Here is a 7512-nt window from a genome sequence, read left to right on the forward strand (position 1 = left end):
GGAATGGAGAGTCACAGGTGCAGCCACTGCAGAGACAGTTATCCAGGTCCTTATATAAGATGCGCATGACAGGGTGAAAACTCAAGTGTCATCCGTATTCTATTTCTTTGAGACTTGCCCACATTCTTAAAGTGTATGAAATCACATACACAGAGTGGATTTCTCCTGTTTTCCGACTTATAGCACAAAACGCTGAGTTGACTTACAAGTTTTGTTTTGTTTGTTTGTTTTCTCGCTAAAAGACTGGGTGAGCTCAATTATGGAGACATTGGTAACTGCCTAGGGGAAGACTGAAGCGAGACGCGCGGGAAGCCTGGAGGCTTAGCTTCGACCCCAAAGATCTATGGTCCTGGGAATATTACAGAAGGCGCTCCCTCGAGGACTTAGGAAAAGGGGCACCAGACCCTGCGCCCCCCGCCCCGCTTCCCCTGCACATACAGTTGAGACGCGCGGAATGTGCCATGCGCAGCGGGCGTAGTGCACTAGTAGCACCTGTCCTCGCACTGTATGCTTCCAGTGGGCACGTTCGTCTAGGCTAGAGCCGCGTATGTGTCCATTTATGGCACCCAGACCTCCCCCAGCTGGCGCCCAGCTAACAAGAGGTGCCACCACAGCTTCCCACAAGACGAAGATGGTAAAAACCAACCTCCCCTCCGCACGGCTCCCTTCAACTTCAGAAACTGGAGTCAACTCGCTGGGACGCAGCAGACCGGGCGCCTTCTTGGGGACTGCACTCCGTTGTGCACGGCCGGCAGCCCCGCTCTGCACCAGCCGCCTCAGCTCCTCGGTGCCCCGTGGTGGCTGCTGCTACACCGGGCCCGGAGGGCGCGCTTAGAGTCCCTGGTGCGTGTCTCCACTCTCCGAGGGAATCGCGGCTCCGCAGGGAACACGGCCAGACACAGCCGAGGCGCTGGTGCCCTCAGAGCCGCCAGCCTGTTCCTGGGCTCCGCCACATCGCGAGCTCGCCGGCTGGCTAGGGCGGGCGAGGGGCGGGAAAGAACCGCAGTCCGCACTGGCAGCGCTGCCGCGGAGAATGACAGCGTCGAGGAGGAGCGGCTGGGAGGCGCGGATGCGAGTGCGCATGAGCTGGGCCCATGGCGGCGCGTCACCGGGGCGGGAGGGCGGGGCGAAGCGATTCGCTGAGAGGGAGGAGTAGAGGGAGGGGCGGGGTGGGGTGCCCTGCCTGCTCGCAGTTGGTACCGAAAGTTTCCCGCCTCCGGTTTGGTGAGTTAAAAACTGTATGGTTGAACTTGTCTCCCGAGCCTTTTGTTCCTAAAAAGCACTGTTTAAGCGGTGCTTAGGGCCTGAGCAAGCCCACAAAAGCCAATATAACTCAGTTATAGCTTAACCTTGAGGAGCTGGAGTTTAGGAATGGGTGAAAAAGTGATGGGATTACGAAGTACAAATTGGTAGGTACAGAATAGTGCGGGGAATAGTGCACCATAGGGAATATAGTCAATAATACTGTAATAACTATGTATGGTGTCCGATAGGTACTAGATTTATCCTGATGATCACTTAGTAAGTTATATAAGGTCTGATAACTGGGTTGTACATCCGAAACTAATACAATATTGTATGTCAACTGTAATTGAAAATTAAAAATTATTTAAAGTAAAAAAAGAAGCTGGAATTTAGAGGACAATGGTCTTGTATCTTGGCTGTACATTATAATAACTTGGGATGCTTGGAAGAGCCCTTTGCCTTAGCCACACCCCTGGAATCTTTAGGTGGGGCCCGGATATCAGTAGAATGAATGTAAGGCTTCCCAGGTGACACAACAGAACATCTGAAACTTTTCATATGTGACAGAGTCTTATGCAGATTCACTTAAATTGCAGGTTCTGGCTCAGTAGGTCCGGGTATAAGGGGAGAGTCTTCATCTCTAACACGCTCTCGGATAATAGCAGCACTGCAGCTCAGGACCACTCTATCCTTGCTTCTGAAGTGTGGTCTGGAATCTGGAGCAGAGCTTGTGAAACATTGGTCTGTGGAAAATCACCCAAGCAGCTTTTTAAAATGCAGAACACTTGCCCAGGCCCTACCACAGTGGTTGTGGTTTAGACCCTGGGCAAAAGTGGGGCCCTGGAATTCCATTATAAGTGAACCTGATATGGGTGTTTTTTGGACCAAACTTCAGGATATGAAATCAGCCACCTGGCCTTGGGAATAGATTTTTGCAGTGAGAAGAGCCAACACAGGTGTAAAAGTAAGCATATTTGACCAGGTCTATGTCCAACGGGTGCTTTGTCTGGCTAGTCAAAATTTTCTACAATTATTATGCATTATTTAGTAGAAAAATATATGAATTATATTAAATGTACATCTACTCATTACACATATCATTAAAGGGAGCTTAAAATTAGCTAGGGAAGAAGGATGATTAGGAGAGGGATAGAGTAGGGTTGTTGGATGGCCTCTTGGACAGTGTGCAATGCAGAGAAAGGGCTATACAAGAGGAAACAAAACTTGGACTCAACCTGGAGCCTAGAAATACACCCTGGAGAATATCCAGGGACCAGGCTGGGCCTTCTCCTCTTAGCCCAGGGTAAAACTCAGGTGTCCAAGAGCTTATGATGTATGGCACATCACATACATTACTTTAGTGAAACCTCACAATGGTCTTATAAATTGGATAAAAAAGATATGCCCATTTTACAGACTTAAAAAAGAATGCTCTGTACATTAGTTTACCTTGGACAGTGGAACTTGAACAAAAGTACAGATCTGGATGTGGGTCATGAATTTCTATGAGTAAGGAAAAGAGCGACTTAGATCTTACCAAAAAACAAAAAATGGTTTCTGTGTCTGTTAGTCACATCCTTAAAGGCTGTGCCTGTGCGTGAGAAAAGCTTTCATCTTTGTAGAGAGGAAATGCATTTTGTGTCTTCACCCCAGTTTTGCAGCTGCATGAATTGAGATGAAAAATGTCATTCTAAGAGCATCTCAGTCCTTGGATTTCCTAGTGCAGGCTTCACCCAGAGGTTCAGAGAGCAGCACTCACATTTTCTGGTGTCACATGTAATTAATCACCATCCTCATTTGATCCTGGCCCAGAGAAGCCAAGTGATTTAGACAAAAATCTCTGGCCTCCATCCTTGTCTTCTGCTCTCCTTTCCCCAAATGACATACCAGAGACTGTTTCACATTTCTGAACTTTTCATACCAAGATTTGCATTAGTAAACTAGAACCAAATGTACTTCAAAGCCTTCCCTTGATGCAGAAGTGGAATGTGAGGAATGATTCTTGAGCGTGTGGTAAATGCTGTAGACTATATCCCCAGTCTGAGTAAAGTTTTGGAAGAAAAGTGTGTGATGTTTCTCTGCAATTTCCCAATGGAGACGTTTGTCTGAGAATGCTGTACTACTATGAATTATGCCCTACCCACTTTTACAGGTACATCCAGTGTTAACTGTTCAATTAGAGCTGCTCTTCCATGTGATTATGAAATAAAAAATAAATGAATGCCTAATTAAAAGAATCTCTGTAGATGAAGGAGAAGGTTATGGAATTCTATTATTCTTTAATAAGAAAAAAAATTTGAAAACAATGGTAATGTAATAGACCTGTTGGGACTTTTGAAAGAATAATTGAACATATTTGCTTAGGTGTTAGAAACTCCAATGAGAATATTTGTCCATACAGTATAGGAATTCACTTGCATATTGACTTTAAGAGACCCAAGATTGAATTATATAAAAAGTAAATTAGTATATCCCATTGCCATTGTATTTTGATCCACTATTATTTGCATTAAACACATGAAGTGTGTACTATTGAATTCATATTGACTTTCTCAATATTGACTGTGCCTGATTTAAAATTTGTTTCATTAGCCACTATATTATCTGACAGAATAGCAGCTATATATATATATATATATATATATATAGAGAGAGAGAGAGAGAGAGAGAGAGAGAGAGAGAGAGAGGTCTGTATTGCTTGTGGGCCACCAAAAATCTACTCTTTGGCTGAGAATTTCTTAATTTCAGTGCCTCTGAAAGTCCCAGGGTGAGGAATTCAGTTACACAGATGCTAGCGACTCCACTGAACCTATTCTCTGCTCATTCAGGAAGCTGTACCTAGAAGAGATTTTTATTAAATTCTGCTAAATGTAACTGGCTTATCGCTGAGTGGAGAAGCTTTGGTCCCCAAATTCTCCATATTTGTTAATTATATTTCTTCATCCATTTCACCCAAAAAGATTCTTTGACATGAAAATCCTCCAACTTCTGCCTACTTTACAGTAATTACCCAGATAAGAGAACTGTGGGGAGTCCAAGGTGACTGGCAAAGTTGAGACAGAAGTGAGAACATAGAATTCTATTTCACCAGGGCAAAAATAAGGTTGTCCTAAAAATTAATACAACTTGTGCTTGGTTTTGGACATGGCTGATTACAAAGTTTGCCTTGTTTGAACACATGCAGCTGCCAGTAACTTCACTGGAAACCATAACCAAATCCATGGCAGGATATGAGGTGGGGTTGGGAGAGAGGATAGGAAGATTGACACTCTGTCTTTTTCTTCTGGGGAACTTTCAAACACTATTGAAAGGCCCAGTTCCTATTGCCCTAATATAGGACACTTACAAAGTACCTGAATTTCAAATGATTACTTCTAAATTGCTTTTTTTTGAATAATGTGTTTAGAACTTAGAGTCATCAGTATAATAGATGAGCTAGATTTTCAGGCCAGCTCCAAAATATTTTTAAAGACCTACAAGTAAGTTAATATAGTGTTCACTGTAACTCCAAGCCTGTAAGGAAATAGGTGCTGAGGACGATTCTGGCCTAATGGCAAGAGTGGGTTTGTGGTAGAAATGATGGAATTTAGGGCATGAGAAGGAAGACTGGCTGAGAAGCAGAGGCTGGTGAAGACTGGGTATTAGTAACCTCTGAGAGAAGATTGGGAGAAATATGGGTCCATGACCAAGATGAGAAATAGCAGTTAAAACTGTGCCTGTGGCTTGGTGCTTGTCTGTACTTAAAGTATTAAGTGCCCCATGGCTGACTTAATCTATAGGGAAGAATTATCAGAGATTAATACAGATTATAAATCCCTTATAAATAGAAAAATGCTTTTCAAAACTCCTACAGAAATGTACATTCACTATTAATCCCTACAGATTACCCACCCCTCCCTTCCAACTGAGTTGCCCACTAGCAGAAGAAGGCACTGGTGGAGAGGCCATGTACACAGTGGGAACCACTCAGAATGGTCTGGCTGGGCTCCCAGCATCTCCTCATCTCTCCAGGAATCACATGGCTGACATTTTGATTACCTAACACAGACTGACAGTAGCTTCAAGCACATAGTAGGTTCCTAATAAATGCTAGCTGTTGGGGTAGCTTCTTTTTCCTTTCCTAGAATTAAAATCTTCAGCTAAAATAATTAATTAATCACATATTTACTAAAAAAAAAAAAAAGAGAAGAAGAAGAATATATGAAAGGGTGAAGCGGGAAAGCTTGTATGTACGAACGATGGGTATGGACTTGGGGGGGATTGCTGGGGGAGGGAGGTGCTGGGTGGAGGGGAGTAAAGGGGAGAAAATTGGAACTATTGTAAACAATATAATCAATAAAGTACATTAAAAAAAGAAAATCTTCAGCTAGATGTCTCCTGACGTTCACTTGATCATTGTTATGTAAGCAATGATTCACTATAGTTTTTAAGATAGTGCTTTCCTTTCCTGACAAAATACTTAAGAATGACTTTGGGCTCCTCAGGGAATGGGTGATCATGTAGAAAAGGCTTTCAGAGGAGATCAAGACAAAGTCTGCTAACGTTACTCTGTGGCTTCACACTGTACTGCAGAGGAAAGGCAGGGCTTACGACTTGACACTTCCAAATCTTTCTCCTGGGAGAAAGAAATTATGATGGGAAGACAGACAGACAGAATTACAAAAGTGAAAACAAAGAGTGCCTTAAGGAAATGTCTTTACATTGCAGACTAAAGAATGGATATGCTCATTCTCCTTTGTCATCCTGACCTTACACGTCCCTTACATTTGTACCCCGACATCATCACTCACACTCTGTGGCTGTGCAATTGCTGTGCATACTCATACTGCGAACAGACAGTCCATAGGTTCACTTTTGAATTGTTCTGCCTTCATCATTTCCATGTAATATGATCCTTACAAACTAAAATTTTAAGTAAGCATCTGAGAAAATTGTGTCTTATTAGTCATAAATAATTTACCAACTAACAAACCAAAATTCAGAATTGAGAGAGGAAGACGTATAAAGTTAAGAGTTTCACTTCTTAGAGAAGCTGATTGCACAGTCTCCAAAGTCAGGAGGATGTGAAAGGTTCTAGTGCCTAAAGCATTTCTACCATTTCTTGCCCATTGTATGTACACATCTTCTTCTTCTATTCCCACCCTCTCAGCACTTTTTTCAGCAAATAGTTTTCTGCTCTCAGTCCTGTGCCCTCCCTGGACTGGAAGCCATCTCTTGTTATAGAGGAACAAAAGATGACAGGCAGAGGAAATTCAGAGTTCTGTGGCTTTCTCTGTGAAGAAGCCCATTTAGAAGTGGAGAAATAGGCATTGTTTTCATGTATTCTCCCTCAGTCAGCGTAAGGTTCCTTACCTGGAAAATGGGGATCATAGTAGTAACTATTACATCTCTGAGTCAGCCATTAACCTATTTCTATTTCCTCATGAAGAAGAAGCATTCGATTTCCTCTGAACTCTCTTTCCTTCTCTACTCCACCCAAAAAGAACATTTTCTAGAGAGGGATGATGGCCAACTCTAGTGAGGGCTGGTGACAGTGCAAGTTTCCACACACTTGGCAGTGGCCAAAACTACTGTTCTGAACAGGCAACAAAACGTCCTGGCATTTGAGATGTTACTTGTGCAGCTGGTGGTCAGATGCTCCATGGATCTCAAACATAGTCTTTAGGGGAGGAATAAAAGCACAAATCCTGGAAAAGCAGGGAACCTTGGAGATTTCACAGCAACTCACATAAAGAGAAGAATTCCTGGAGGTGAAAGCCATCATATAAACCACCACTCCAAGATGTCTTGTAAAAACAGCAGTTGGTTTTAGAAATATTTAATCCCAAATTCTACTAAAGCACATGTGGTATTTCATGTTTCTGGAAAATCAGAGGAAAATTAAGCTCCCTTTGAAAGAAAACAAGCCAGATGTTGGTGTTGGTAATGATTTCCGGAGCCTAGTGGCAGCAGTTGGGGCCATGCAAGACAGCTGCCTGAGCCATGGGAGCCTAATTTCTCCTGGCGAGAAAAGAAACAAAGTGTACAGGTTGTTTTGTTTATATATTCAAGGGGAAGCTGAGCCCGAGAGACATGATTTTGGTGTGTAGAGACAGTAACAGCAGTTTAAAATATTATATTCTTTTGACATACTTTGTCCAAATCACATATTTAAGGAATGTTCAATATCCAACCAACTGCAGTACCACTCTAAAGGGTTTTGTTTCGTTTTGTTTTTTAACAAAATATTTGGTTACAACATTGTGAAACCAGTTATAGGCAATTTGA

The sequence above is a fragment of the Furipterus horrens genome, unplaced genomic scaffold (assembly GCF_987537825.1).
Source record: "Furipterus horrens unplaced genomic scaffold, mFurHor1.1.pri manual_scaffold_7, whole genome shotgun sequence".
In the NCBI taxonomy this organism is placed as follows: domain Eukaryota; kingdom Metazoa; phylum Chordata; class Mammalia; order Chiroptera; family Furipteridae; genus Furipterus; species Furipterus horrens.